The following is a 16226-nucleotide window of genomic DNA, read 5'->3' on the forward strand; positions in this document are numbered from 1 at the left end:
GATATAAAAAGCGGATCAAGTCTACCGGATTATCCTACAGACACGCATTAATTCGTAAGAGTTAGTCATCATCTGGATAATAATTATCTGAAGAAACTTTCAACGTGAAAATATAAAATTTTCATTGATTACATATTGCGTTCGCCATAATTGAAAAAATGGTAAACCTTCGATCTCATCTTTCTAATACACATTTTCTTTACCTCGTGATAAATAAATTCTTGGAAATTTAGGAAAATTTTCAGTGATCACTTTAAGGAATTTGACAAATTTCCAACGAGACTATGTGACACCGTTAGGTAAAAGTGATTCAAATGTAATAGCGATATTAAACGAGAAATCTATAAAGGTGTCATTAGAAATTCTAAGAATGTCTCTGCATCTTTATCTTAGGTATTACGCCAATAGTTTTCATTACCGTGATGTAATATTTATCATGCTTATTTTGTACGTAAAACGAATCGTTGGAATATTCCCGAAGCTAACGAAGCATTTCCCAAAAGTTAAACCGAAGAAATTAACGCGAATAGTTAAGTGAAATTTTTCCATTAACTTGCTCGCTCTTTTTAGAATTAAGGCTTACAAATTCTTAAACGTAAACGATAAAAATAAAAATTAATGTAAGAGAATAGAAAAATAATATGTTCCGATTTTTCTCGTACAAAAATCGTCAGACTGATCCGCTTGTAATATTGTTACTTCTAAAAAAACACGAATCCTCCTTCGTGTTTTTTAATTGAATTATTATTAAAAATCAGATAATTATCGTTCACAGGAGTGATAGTGTTGATGTCCATTGAAGTGTGTCTTATGGTAGCAAGGCAACGGCCAGAAATGTTGGTCCCTTCCGAATTCTTCGCCTTGCTTGATAGTCTGAGGAAGATTCTGGCCGACAGTTTCCGGCAGGAACAAAACCAGTGCAGCGCCAAAAAAGGACACCGTGCTGATAATGAGCATTGGAAATCCCTCCCAAATTGCAGCCTAATGAACAAATATTAATTTATATGAGCAAAGGTTAAATACCATGAAAATCTGGTCAAAGTATTTCTCATTTAAAAAGTTTCATTAGAAAGTTTCAACCAATATAGTTTCATATCTTAAGTTATTCCATCATTTTTTATTTTAAATTTCAATTTTTTGATTAAAGATCAGTTAAAGAAAAGCGTTGGTTGCAACTTCCAAAACGGGCTTTCTAGAAAGTGAGAAATATTTTGATCAGATTTTTATAATATTTAACTTCTTCAGGAAACAACTTGTTTTAAGGTAAGAAAAAAACTATTTTACATTTTCATGAGAAAATTTACATGAGAGCTTTTTCATAATTTCTAATAGCGCTTATTGTACCTTTTGGAATAAATTAAAGAGAAGTTGAACGTGGATGTGCTTAGCGGTGTTTCAAAAATGTTGTAACAACAATAGTAGTATAAATATTTATTTACCGAGTCAGTGATATATGGCGCCAAAGAGTGTGCAACTATTCCGAAAATATGAATGAAAGATACGCCCTGCGATCTGACTGGCGTGGGCAGAAGTTCTGCTGCATACTGAAGACCAACATTGGCTGCCATGTTCAGACAGAATCGCGACAATATTGACATTACTAATTTCGCGAGCACTGGGGAATAAATTAAAAAATACAAAATTAATCCTGGATACACAATACTTGATTGTAAGTTTAATTAAAAATATAGTCCGATAGAAGCTTAATCAAAATCAAATTAAAATTTCACACAAACTTTAAACTTCTATAAATCTCCAAATTCTAGAAAACCAACATATAGAAAATTATTGCTTCTAAAATGTGCACACCTCTTTCAATTTCGCCACTAAATTAATTCCTAATAATTCCTAAATTCTAGTTCCATCAAAATAATTATTTTCCAAGATTAATACCTTCGAAGTTGCCAAAATTCTTTTACATTCATCATAAACTTAATTTCAGATTTTTCTCAATAATACGTCATTATAATCGTTTTAATTTTACTTTAATAAACAGATCGATATATTTACTGGAATGCAGCATAAGTTCAGCGATACTGAGTACACAGGTCATTGCCATCGTGAGAAATCCGCAGAGTCTACGACCCCATCGGTCGAGCAACAGGGCGAGTAATAACCCAGCTGGAAGTTCTGTGGCACAGGCGATCGAGAACGACACGAACACCGAGCTCTGGATAAGTTTTAATGAATACACGTGACCGTCGAACGGGATCAGGGTGAAACACCTACAAGATTGTATCGGTTATTTATGAAGGTTTTCTCGCAACATGAACTCGTATCTTATACTTGCCAGAATGCAACTAGAAGAATAGTGTTTCTCGCCAACCGTGGCGTTCTGAACAGATCGAGCAGCGTCGCTGATTCTTGAATTTTGTCCGGTGCCTCCATGTTACTCTGCAAGAATTTATTTCGAGAATAATTAACGAAAGATATAATACGAGTCGTGCCTTTAGCCCTTACACAGTTCAAAATTCATAACACACTGAAAAGAAATTTTATTTTCATTTTATTCGTCATTAATAGATAGCACGAACAGTGGCACTTTGCATTCTGTTTTATGGAATTAGTCGGCATGGCTTTTGATATCGAGATTTATTAATATAATGGGTGGTTGGTTGATTAAATACTTTTCTGATCCGAAATACAGTCGGGAACAAAACTAAGTGGATTAGTGGAGAAAATGTAAAAATTCATTTCAATCATTTGCTGAACTATCCGCATATTATTAGAAGGAAATATAATAAATAAAACTCAAGTATATGAGGCTGATACTAATTTGATTATACTTTCTTCACATCTATTTCCATTAACTATAGCAGCTTATTTTTATCCCCGATTGTACTTGTAAATTGTAAATATTTTATAATTTCTATATAAATTCCCAGATTTACTTCAAATTTTGTACGAGATCGATATAATACCACAATGGAATCGCGACAGTCAAGTTTCATTTCATATTTCATTTTTCATCGCGTTTCATTTTTAAAACCTGTCTATGCATGTTAAAATACATTCGCGAGTCTGTGTGTTTTCGACGTGAATCAAATATATCTGTCAGCACAGATTCAAGTACTGTACCGTATGATTTTGCGTAAGCTTTCTAGAATTCTATTTGATCGAACTTACGACGAATATATCGCAAATACGCGAGTCTGGATTTCTGCGATTGATCCTAGCTATTCTCCGTAGTTTCTCAACAACCTTGTCCATCATCCCGTTGGAAACGTACCAGCTTGAACAGAGCAAATACGAGTGATATGGATCGATAAGTAAATTTGCATAAATCTCAAAGCGCAAGTTGAGAATTCGAATAATCGAACGATTAGGAGTTTACTTACCGGGCGCTCTCGGGAAGAATCCACGGTGTGATAGCGACAGATAACAGCGGTATGGCAGTAACGTAAGTAAAATATCTCCAGTTCGCGATATAATAGGCTATCCATGGTAAAATTGTACTGGCCACTGCGAAGTATACGCCAAAGGCGATATTCACGACCAACGTTCGTTTCGAAACAGCCATATATTCGAGCACTGCGGGATAATTGATCGTCGATGACTCTCGGAATAACTGATTATTATATCAAGATACTTAACGACGATTATTCTTTATGTTGCAGTAATAGAACATGGAAGATTTATCGAGTGAAACCGGTTATTATTAATATGGAGCAATTGATGACGAGCCGAATGAACGATACCATCAACATAATTGTAGGATAATTGTAAGATTATAAATATAATTCCGATTTTAAATTAATCCGTTTACTCTGCAAACGTGAATGTTCCGAGTTTGAGCTGGTCCGTATAACAAAAAGCGCTACATAATGCACGTGTTTTGCTTCTAACGTATTTAAACGAATTACGTGTTGAAAATTTTGTGATAATTTTCATTTCGAACGAATATACAGAGTGGTTGGTAACTGGTGGTACAAGCGGAAAGGGGGTGATTCTACGCGAAAAAAGAAGTCGAAAATATAGAATAAAAATTTTTCGTTCGAGGCTTTGTTTTCGAGAAAATCGACTTTGAATTTTCGCTCGATACGCGTGCACTTTATCGCGTCTCGTTATAACGGATCTCACTGTAGATCGTTGTCTCGATGGAAGAATTAAAAAAAAAATTTGTATTCTATATTTTCGACTTCTTTCCGCTTGTACCACCAGTTACCAACCACCTTGTATAACTCGATTTAAGAATATCAAGATATAACTATCCTCGACGACATGAAAATCGATGAAACGATCTTTAACAATAACAAAATCAATATATTCATCTCTGGTGGTGGCAAAAGCTCTTGAATCAAGAACTCTCGAACCGTATAGTTCAATCGAGTACAGCAACGTCAAAATTATCTTCGAGGAACAATTCATCAAAAATTTCTCACGCAACATCATCTTTCACGTAATAAAAACATTGACTTCATACTAACGTTATCTCTCGCATGACTGAAACATTGGCTTATCGGTCGAACCTCTCGCACTTTCTACTTCGTAGAAGGCTTACCGATAATCAGAGGAATGTTGATACAGTTATCGAACGCCAGTCCAGTGAGAAACCTACAGACGGCGAATGACCAAAAACTATTTGCGCTGGCAGTGAAAATGGAGGCAAAAAGGGCGATACCATTGCAGAACATTAAAGCTGGGATACGACCCTTGTGATCGGCGATCCAACCGACTAGGAAACCACCGATGATGGATCCGCAGAAGAAGATGGCCTGCGCCGTTGATACGAGGTATTCTCGGTCGCATACCCAATCTAGCTAATCACCAAGGTTAAGAGTTAGTCAGCGAAAAACCAGATTCATATTTTTCAGAATATAATTTTAATCCTGCTGCGGTCTTCGAATTTTTATATCTCGATTCTGCTCGCAGTTTGATGAATGAAAGAGTTCTTTATGCTCTGAAAAAAACGTTCGCGTAAAATCGGAACGAGGAATTATCCGTACTAACAATTATCGTCTTATACTTTCTTTAAACTTAAGAAATTTACTATAACAAGGTTAGAGTAGATCGGAAATGACCCAAAGAACGCAGCAGAAGTGTAAGAATTTCGAAGCATGCGATTCAGACAACGATGTGAATACTTCACCTCAGTTCCTATACTAGGATATGGAATCTGCGTAAAATTATACTCTCTGTTACGCCGCGCGACTCTCTGCCTGGCCCAGGTCACACACCGCGGGCCAGACGGACACCAGATGTCCGCTCTTCCGTACGGCGTACCCTCAATAGCCTAAGTACCCGTCATAAACCCGAGTAATTTGCTCGTTAAGGTCCTTCAGACCCAACAAATGTCCTTTTCTAAATCAGTTTCTAAAGACTATTGTTTACTACGGCTTGGCAAGGGAAAGTTGGATTTTTCCACGTACGATGCTTCCTAATAACAACTTTCTATCAAGGGCAGCTAAGACCCTTCCTAATCCACCAACCTTCGTTTAACCAATTAAAAACGAAGCCTATTCCCTCACTCTCCTAAATAACATCGGCTCCAACAAATCCGATGGTCCCGTGCGCTGGAGGGACCGATCCTTAGCCTTCCACCGAGACAGCATCGTCTCCCAAGGGCACTGATTTCACATCCTTCGAACGGTCAACATCCTTCGAGCGGGTATACACACCCGCAGATCAGTCATTCACTCATCTCGTACACACGCACCAGTGTAACTATCCTCGTTATAAGTTGTGGAATAAACGGTGACCTAACTTACTACTGTGTAATATTCAATCAACCACCTCTGTTATCCTACCCGAAACAGGGGAACGACTACTTCGCGGCGTCGATTCACCGAATCGTAGCGAGAATTTACGCCTCTCGCTGACGCGTTTTCCTAGCGACCGCGTCTCTCCGCGATCGGTCGTAACACTCTCATTGAGTACATTTTATCGTTTTGTTTGTTTGGAAGCCCGATGAGCTCAGGCTCTTATCGCTCTTCAACAGCTCTGTGAAGTTTACGTCCTTCCGTTGACATTGTTCGTAATAAGGATAAACGTTCGTCACTGGAATCGCTATCTTAATCCTAAACACCCCATACGATAGATGACTGATCATTTTAATTATTAAAATAAGAACCAAAGTCCAGACAGAGTAATCCAAAAATATCTTGTATCTTATCGTGAAATTTTTCTACAATATTTTCTAATAATTTTCGAAATGTTCGAAAATTCGAGAAATTCCAGAAATCGCGATATCTCGCATATGTTTCACAATATTTTAAAGTCACTTTCTACGAACAATCAAAAATATCGTTCAAAGTTTAAAGGAGCTTTCGTTGCTACGTATATCTCCTTTTCTTTCTTTCCTTCATTATACATACTTACCTCTCTTCTTCGGTGAAATTCGAGTTTACTAATTCGTCTATCCTGCACCAGTGTTCCGTGGGAATAATCGTAATGAAAAATTGCGAGAAATACAGAAACGCGTACGTCGCGCCATAAGGTAGTAACGACAATAACAACAGCCATTGATATCTCCCGTAGTCACCGACATACGGCAGAACATCATCGAAACTTTCCAATCTTGGTCTCAATCGAGTCGCTTCAGTGGGCAATATAGAGTTACTCTTCTCGTCCTTCATTTCGCTGAAACAGAATCCATCCTTGATTTCCAGGCGTAGCAGTATAAAAGTCGTATAACAAAGTTTTCAGTCTTCTAGTCTTTGAAATAAATGTCATTCGGCAGTTCCTTTGATGTTTCACATTCTGTGATTCCAATTACAATGCTCCTTTCCTCTCCCACAAACAGGAAATTATTTTCTGACAGAACGCAGGAACAATCTTACCCGTCATTCACGTTTTCCCCTTCCATAGTTCGAGCAGCAAAGTCTCAATTATGATTTTAGATTTTGAAAGGCAACGGGGATGAAAGAGGAGACCCGATATGCTGATCGAAAGACGTTCGGAAATGAACCGAAAGAACGAGCGAAGTCCGGCAACTGTTCGCTTTGTTTTCGATTCGGTTAAACGTTAAATTAAGTGTAAGTGTTTGCTCGAGTGCCGGCCAATTACTGTGCCGGGAGTCAAGTGAATCGTGACACGCGACTCGTTCAAATTGAATTGCATACGAACCACGCTCGCGAGATCATCTTTAAAAAGGGCTGATTCGGTATACGCGGCGATGTCAACGTGATATCTATATGTCTGAGGAAAGTTTCGACGAAAGAAATAGCCTCGAGTGCTGGTTAATGGTGTTCGAGTTATCGTTTGGATATCGATATTATAGATTTGCAAATGAGATAGAAGAACCGAAGGAAAGTTTGTTGACTCTGTCATATTTAATTAAATGCAGGAGAAAAATTGAATGGAATAATTTTCTGATTAATATTGTTTGTTTATTACTCGTAATCCTCTTACCCGGCGACTTAAGGATGACTTCCGGTTACAGTGCTTAACTAAACTAAGTTTTCGATCAATATATTGAACTCTATTGGAAAATAACCGAGAAAATTTTAAGCCATCGAAGGCTAAGAATAAATGAAATAATTGAAGGTTTTTCAAACCTGTTTTAACACTAATATCAGGGATATAAGAAGATGGTACTTCTGATGTATCAACGCAATTATTTGATTATTTACCATTCGTTAAAACAGACGGTCTTAGGGACTGAGGTGGTTAATTAGATATTGAAAAATTAAAAGAACGATTTCCAAGTTAAAAGTAAAATAATATATCGATCTTTCGCAAAATTTTTATATCAAATTGTTCATTTTTGTATCAGATAGAGCAAAAGGTTAAACTGATATGTTTACTTGAAAATGGATTCAGGGAAATTAATCATTTGCCAATTAAATTTAAGCGAATACGTGAAACAATATTATCATATAGAATAAACACGGAAACGAAACAGCTGACAGAAAAACCATCGATTTCGAGACATCGATTAGAATGACTAATGTCATTGTCAGGAGCGAGAAAGTGGTCGAGTGCTCTAAATAACTGACCTGTTTGGAAAATACGACAACGAGAAACGTTCGTGTCTACGAGCCATCGTGTCTACATAATAAATACTTGCGTGTGTACGTCTACACAAATGGCGGCATTTTTAAAATCAAAAATAGAGTATATTACCCTTGATCGTCCAAACGAAACAATTGCTTATAATTACAAGACATTTGATACAGGACTTTGAGAAATCAATATGCTACAATTTGTTGGAAACATTTAGCTTGCACATAAATCACATATGAGCCAAACTCACGCGACTGATAACGTTACATTGCACTGAAACTGAGGACTCGATCGATTCTCAAAATTCCAAATACAATCTTTTAAATTAATTTTCACTCATTATCAAGAATCCAATCAAAATTTCTTTTTCCTAATTTATTAGTAACATTCTTAGGTAGAACTAATAATTATCGCTTCTCTTTTATAAACGATTATCAAAGCGAAAAATTAAATTCAGTCTATAGAAGAAAATGAATACAGAAGTTGAAACCCTTATCTGTCACCAAACGATCCTTCTATGTCTAATTAACGATAGTCTCACGACGTCAAAGTGAAACTCCAAACTGATCGTTTCTCGTTGCTCTTTGTTCAAAATATCGATCACGATTAATCAGGCACTACCAACCACATCCACTAATATCACTGTCAGATCGATTAACAGCAAGTTATGAAATTAGTAATTAAGGGCACCCTCGATCAAACCATTTTTCTCTCTCAACGTCACACTAAATCATGTCAAATGTATCTTTCCGTTCCAAATGTCGTCGACTAACTTCCAACGAACAAAATGTCTCAATACACTAAGTTCGATACCTTCGTGTTCTTTGTGGAGATAACCGAATAATTTTTCCGTTATTGTAGCATTTTCGTTGCTGCTTCTTAATTTAAAAGTAAAGAAATAAAATTAGTTTGAAAAAGCAATTAAAGTAATTCACGTGGGTTTCTTTGAAGACGGCGGAAAATCGATGATAAAACGAAATAGAAATAGAAATAAAATAAAATAAAATCTGCGATTAAACGCATAATTAATACATGTTATTTTGAAAAGGAAATTGGCGATAAAATAGGCGAAAAACAGTTTCTATTAAAAAGGTTATACGAATAATCAACGCAGTTTGCTTCGAAGCAAAATTAGAATTGGCAATCGAGCGAATGATTGACGATTTATTTGGAAAAGTTAGCGGAATCAATGACTAAACAAGCGAGATTTCGTTAAACATACGATTTCCTTCGTAAAGAAAGAAAAAGTAGATTTGTTGATTACACGAATAATCGCTGCAGTTTATCTCAAAGAAGAAATAGCGCGGATGGTCAAACAGGCGAGAAACAAGGTTTCTCCGGGAAAAGAAAATAAAATAGCTGATCGAGTAAATAATAAATACAATTTACCTTGAGAAAGAAGCAGACTCGAGCGATCAACACTGTTTCCCTCGAAGAAACGCTAAAATTAATGGTCAAACAATCAAAGTAAGTAATTTTTCTCGAGGATAAAGTAGGATCAGTAGTTAAATCAACAAGATTGGTACAGCTTCCCTTCAGGAGACACTATGATCAATATTTATACAGGCAGTCACGGAATCTCCCTTTCGACTGATCCAATCATTGAGTGAAACGATTGTATTCGATGAAATTTTCCTCGAAAATGAAGCAGAGTCGCAGATCCTTACGTAGACGACCGATCAAGTTTCCACGGCAATAAACCTAAATTCCCTGGCTAATTGAAAATATAAAGGAGACACGACCACATTTCCATTTAAAGAAATGCAATTGTTAGTTAAACAACGATAGGATTTTCTTATTCGAAAAGAGAGGAGAAAAACGTCCGATGTTCACGAAGTCTTGTACAAATATGAAGGGGAAACCGGCTCGCGTATCGCTGATATAGAAGCTTGCTTAGCGAAGACGAACACGATACTCGGTGACACGTGTTTGCCAATAAAAAAGGAGAGAATCGAAGAGAAACGGAACCAAAGGAAGAAACGTTGATTGACAGTGGAACCGGCGAAACTAGAAATAGTTTGGAAAACTCGATTTTCCGATCGCGAACATCGAGGACCACGTGCTCGCGTTGCCATTGATCGAACTCCATTTAGGTTTGCGGCAAATCGTCGCAACAGCGACGTTGGTAGAACAGAGACACAGAGTTCTTCTGTCTCACAAAAAGCAAGGTGCATACATATGTATTTCCTTGTTTCTCCAAAGCATAGTGGCGCCACGCCGGAAACCGGTTGTCCGAAGCCAGCCATACTTTTCAATGGTGTTGAAATGAATTGTATTGTCGTCTTGTCGCGTACTAAAATTGCGATATATGGACGGTGTTAAAAATTGACGTTGAAACACAACTGATTTTTGCAATTTAAATAACGAATGTATTGAAACGAATTCAGTGGATTTTTCAGGTAAATTTGTCGTTTGTTTTACCGGGTTTGATCTTGGATCGACTCTAGTATATTTTTCATATTTAATTGAAATGGGGAATTGCGTTATGTTATTTGTTGATACTCTGTAGGTTAGAAATGTTAGCATCGTTATTTTAGAATTAATATTTACAAAAGGCATAAATGTAATTGAATTCTAAAGAGGATTAATTAAGAATGCTCAAGCTTTTTGTGAGATTGGTTTTTTCTTGCAAGCTACCTCTATAAATTAGACCTCTCCTGAAGGGACACGTAGTTTCGTCAACCGGTTTCTTCTAACAAGATTCGTAGAATTAGCTTTTTGCGAAGGGACTGATTTATGAATATTGTTTCTTCTGAAAAGACTGCTTTGTTACCATAAAAAATCAAGGACAGGTTTTCGTAGTTTATATTCACCGAAATATTCACACACACAATAATTTCGAACAGTACGATTAACAAATTACTAGATATGTCTGTACAAATCTCACCTTACGCTCGAAGATACAAGCAAAGCGAAAATTAAATTTCCAAAATCAAATATCAAGAACAGTAAATAACTATATGCAGAATATTCTTCTAGCGAAAGACAGACAGTCTCTACTCACTATGTACATACGAAGAGAAAGATACACACTACATTCCAAACACATGTCCAAACACAGGAATGACCTCGTAACTTACATAACACCACAACTGAAGAAATTACACCATATAACATTGAATGTGACGGATGTAATATGGCACATCAATTATCGAACAAAAAGTTTCATAAAATTCAAATTAAAAGAAATATGGGATCGCGAAACACACAACGGGTGTGCATAAGTTATGTACGTAACTTCCAACTTACACACATGCAATAGGTTTAACCGTTACTGGCGTTGATAATAACAGAAGCACAGTCATGGATCCGTTACCATGTCTAGCGTTGTTTCAACGAGTTTCATTCCCACTTGATTTAGTGTCGCTCCTAACCGCTGGTTCACGCAACAGAGAAGGATAAAATGAACCACGACAGATATACAATTACATACTTACGTACTATATGGTTCAAAGTCTATAAATAATATTGTAGACGGTATAATTAGAGGCCTTCTGTACTATTTCCGCACGCAGTAACGTCCTAAACGTATACACGGAAAACTTTAAATCGTAGCACAATTGAAGCCAGAAGAAATTTTAAAGTGAGCTAAAAAATGAAAAACAAGCCGAAGATTCAAGAATAACAGAATTACACTGGAAACTCCAATTGGGGGGGGGGGCGGGGAGGGTGCGTTTGAAAATCGATCGCGTATTACGCGGTAGGTAGTAGTTGACTGATATGATTGGAGTAATAAATGTCATTACGGATTATTTGATATCACTTTTGAATAAAACTTTTTGAATAAAATTCAATGTCAAGATTTATTCATTATCGATACTTATCTTGTTTACAGTAGATTGTAGAATCGAGATATTCTGTTCGTAATTTTTTATGAAAATGTTCTTCGCTTTGATGAAGAATTTTTATTTTTAAAATGATATAAATGTGATATCTCGACGATATAAACGATGCTTTTCTTTATCTGTATATAAACTAAGCAACTTCTAGTTTTATAGATTTTTACACAAAGTTCGTCAAAATCATACGTAAGAAATATTTTCTTTAGATCTTGTACCGATTTACTGAATTACATATAGTAAATCATGCTAATATTTAATAACTAAATATAACTAGATATAAGTAATTATATTAAATAACAAACGGGATCACAATATTGTTTATGGGTACAGAGACCTTAGAAAAATTATGATCGTAGTCACGTAATTACATTGGTTCCTCAAGAATCCTGTCTACCTTGATAGATCATTAAGCAACGTGACTGGAATCGCATTGCGTCGTCGAAGGAAAATTTTTTATCTTTACTTTGTTGTATGAAAATGCTTTCACTGACTGTGTAGAGGTCGGATTGAGGGAAATCTGTGTTCGCTTCTGGTTTCCATAACAGTAGAACGATGGATCTTGAATAATAGATACATTTCTGTTATGTATTATAAACACGTAACTAAAGAGAATTTCATAATATTACCCAAAAACAGTTCATTCAATTTTAATTTCTGACTAGAAGAGACGAGAAATTCGCTAATGGAAAATTTTCATTTTTAAAATGCTTTACATTTATTAATACTCTTTTTTCGAAAACGATACTTATCGTACCATCTAATACTCAAAGATCAAAGCCTATCACAGTTTTCTGTTCCATCTTTTTTAAATGCTTAAAATATTAAACCTAAATTTAATATTTTTTATCATTTTATTAACACGAAATCTGTTATTAATTATTTACTGTAATATTGTACAAATATTTCAGTCTTCATTTTGCCATACTAATACATAATGATCGTGATCTATCTTGATCATCTATCTTTTCCAAACTGATAATGTATTCCTTCATGGAATTTACCAGTTTCACTTCCTTATTGTTCATTTATCACCTAGTATCGGTAACAGATTATGTTATACGTGTTTCGTCGGCAAAACAAACAGAACTAAAGGATCTAAGAATCGCTCAGTAAGTAACAATGCGATTATGGCTGATTTCAGACAATCTGCGGCATTAAATTTTCTCACGTTGTCTCGTAACGATCATGATTTTCCTTCTGATCCTTCAGATTAAACGTCCTTGAACATCGTTAACTAAATCATGAATTTATAACGAACCCCATTTTTCATTATTTTTTAACAAGATTCCAAAAGATATGAAAAGTAGACAAAACGGAGAGTTTATCTGAACATAATATTTATCGAATAAATCGAAATTTTATTACACGTATTTAAATATTTAAATAATCTATCATTCGAGTGTGTAATTTGTAATTATAAAATTTTATAATTCGTAAACTCGTAGAAGGCAATTAAAAACTCATGAATACACAAGTGTGTGTCACTTCATGTATGTACTTGTTGTATCGGGTATTTATGACATTCAAATAATAATATCTACATTTAGCTTTCGAAAATTAACTTGCTAATACGAAGCGTATTTACCTTCATATTTTATAATAAACTTAATTATTTCGTTAGCAATGAAACATGTGCGTCTCGCAGAAATGTAAAAAATCGTAGACAAATATAATGTTCCTAGTTTTACTTAACTTCTTAATTTTATTTACAATGATTATTGTAACGAAGTGTCTTCATGTGGCAATAACTCAAATTTAATCCAATTTTTACGAACGCATAATCAAACTCGAATTTTATTCTTTAAGATATAGTTCATTCGAGTAACTCTGAAACGTAATTAATTAAAGCTTAGAAACGAAAGATTAAAAACATTTAATCCCCAATGGTGTATCTATTCCACTCTATATTAATATTAAAAAAAACATACAAATCGGCGTCAAAAGATGTCAATATTTACAATCATAAAAATCGCCACGTTAAATCATCTTTTCATCTACTAATCCCACTCATAACAGCACACTCACCAAACAAACTATCAATGATCGCAAACGAGTCACAATGCCTTTCACATTTTACGTAAGCAAAAAAAGAATACAACGATCGTGATAGAAACTTTACAAGTGTCCCATTTACATATGTGCGTGTCTGTGTCAAGACTGCAATCAGTAAGATTAATCTCGTCTGTCGTCGACAACATGCTTCTCCGTAACCTTACTAGTTGGCACCGAATAATGGTACAATCGTCTCGTAACATGTATGATTGATAACTCGTCACGCTAGAGGGGCATATTCATTACTCGTCGCTTCAGATTGCATCACGTTAATATTAATTAGCGACAGAAACTACGATAAAGGTCGCGAACTCTCGTATGTTGAACCTTAACATTGGGGCAGTGAACGATATTTATGGAGTAGAGATGATATAGCACTGCACGTACGTAGCTGTGCGCATAGCATCGGATTCCATTGACTGTTAAGGGAATTAAAATGAGAAGAGAGAAGAATTTTCCATAACGATGCTACTAAACGGTATCGAGAAGAATCATTTCGTCGATGGTCTACAATAAAAGATTATAATACGTACTTGAGGCGGATAAGCCTCCTACGTGAAAATTACATTGAAGAAGAAGAAGAGAAAGAGAGCGATATAGAACCATGCGTTCCTTCAAGAAAAAAGAAGAAAAAAACCGACTAGATGAAGTAAGTAGTTCGCAAAAATATAACGTATCGTACCTTCGTGACTTTCCATACGAAAGTCGTATTCAGCTCTCCGCGGCTCACCGAATTAAAAAAAAAATCGTGTTTGTAAGTGTGCTTTAGATACCGAAAAAAACAAGTTTTAAAAATCATGTGACAAGCGCATTTTTAAATCTGAGACGTTATCCTCTTTTGTTCTCCCGCCCCTGCCTTTTCTACGCCCTTCGAGATCGAATTCTCGCGATATTTTGCAATTCGTAGCTGCCTCTTTGGCACGAACAATTAATGTCACGTTTTTAGAGGATTAGACGCTGAAACTATTAAGAGCTGCTCGTCAGAATATTCCTTTTAATCTTTCACACGATGTAAACTTCCGTGGTAATCGACTTTGAAGTTTATTATCTCGTAATCTTTTCATCGAATTTTAATCCTTTTAGGCTTAAATCTGCCGAGTTTCTGAGCACTGCGTACACATGCAAGCAAAATTTCTCTGAGAAGCGGAAAACTTCGAAATTTTTGTATTTATCTATAACGGCATTGTTTTGCATTTGTATTTGTATTTGTCTAAATTTCAAGAATGTCTGAAAGTTGCGAAAATTAAGACATCGATATTTTCTTGGTTGCTTGTGGTAGCTGGTATGGCAAAGTAAGTGTACGAAATTTCTGGGATCTATGGGAAAATTCTCGTTTAGCAGTTACGCGTAAGAAAACTTTCAGAAGCAATCGTAATTAATAAATTGACAGTGGAAAAAGTAATTGGCCGATCGCGAATGGTTTTTCCACGCTTATTATAGCTTTAAATCGCGTTACATCTACAATTAGTCTTGAATTGTACCTCCGTAAAAACAAAAACATGTTTCTCCACTGTAACAGCACGAACGACTCCCACGCATACGTCGAATACTCGCTGCGATTCGAATTCCAGGTATTTGTAGCTCGACGATATTTCTCGAAACACTCTGAAATTGGAATATTCTTCGCGCATTTCTAAGATTCTCCAAGAAGAGATTTCAAGCACTTCTAGGGAGAAATTTCTTGGAAGATTATCTCTGTACTCTTTATGAACATAACGTGAACTTGGCATTATAATATACAGCATGTTGAATGCTGAAATTATCGATTTTATATACAGATTGTTACGACCGTTCGCGGAGAGACGTTGTTGGAATAAACTGTGATTTATAACTTGTTATATCGGTGTCTTATTCAATTCAATAACGCACACAAATACAAAGGAAGGGTATTGCAGATTTATGGAGATTATGGAGAAAGATATTAAATTTGTCAATAAATGCTTTGTTACAGTTGGTACGACCGTTCGCGGAGAGATGCGGTCGCGAGGACGCGTCAGCGAGAGGCGTAAATTCTCGCGACGACTATGTTAATCGACGCCGCGAAATAGTCGTTCCCCTGTTTCGGTTAAGACAACAGAGGTGGTTTAATGAATGTAACACTGTATTAACAGGTTAACATAGAATGATATATTTTACAATAATATGATGAATATGTTACAGAAATTTGACTCGACTTTACGATATCTCTAGATAAATTCGTTTGCTCGTCAGATTTGTCGAAGTGTCACGTTTGACTCGTCAGAAGGAACTGATCCCCTTCGATTATTCCTTTGTCTCATTTGGAAGATGACCCCCACTATGCTCGGGTCACGCCACCGCTCGCGCCTATGATCACGTATGCCTCTTCTTGCGTGAAAAACGTAACGGTCAAAAATCGACGTTTCTAGA

The 16226-nt window shown here is 35.9% G+C and overlaps 1 long non-coding RNA gene and 1 pseudogene across 5 annotated transcripts in view; one reads left to right on the forward strand and one right to left on the reverse strand.

The window, feature by feature from the left end:
* Positions 1-762: 762 nt before the first annotated feature.
* Positions 763-11455, reverse strand: LOC117163566 (carcinine transporter-like; annotated as a pseudogene). Its single transcript, XR_013059344.1, has 11 exons — positions 11194-11455; positions 6319-6579; positions 5865-6017; positions 5090-5135; positions 4502-4760; positions 3339-3531; positions 3127-3232; positions 2291-2394; positions 2011-2225; positions 1440-1615; positions 763-981 (listed from the first exon to the last, which is right to left on the reverse strand). The product of XR_013059344.1 is annotated as a carcinine transporter-like (transcript).
* LOC117162906 (uncharacterized) overlaps positions 981-16226 on the forward strand; it is a 31563-nt gene continuing 16317 nt past the window's right edge. Inside the window, exons 1-4 of one of the 4 annotated variants that reach the window (XR_013059346.1) lie at positions 981-1263; positions 1997-3400; positions 3618-3722; positions 4528-4652. This is a non-coding gene — a long non-coding RNA (uncharacterized LOC117162906). Of the gene's footprint in view, positions 1264-1536; positions 1670-1996; positions 3401-3617; positions 3723-4527; positions 4734-4814; positions 4857-16226 lie in introns of those variants that run through there. The other 3 variants (XR_013059345.1, XR_013059348.1, XR_013059347.1) reach the window with 3 other exon arrangements.

This window comes from Bombus vancouverensis, chromosome 10 (genome assembly GCF_051014615.1).
Source record: "Bombus vancouverensis nearcticus chromosome 10, iyBomVanc1_principal, whole genome shotgun sequence".
Lineage (NCBI taxonomy): Eukaryota > Metazoa > Arthropoda > Insecta > Hymenoptera > Apidae > Bombus > Bombus vancouverensis.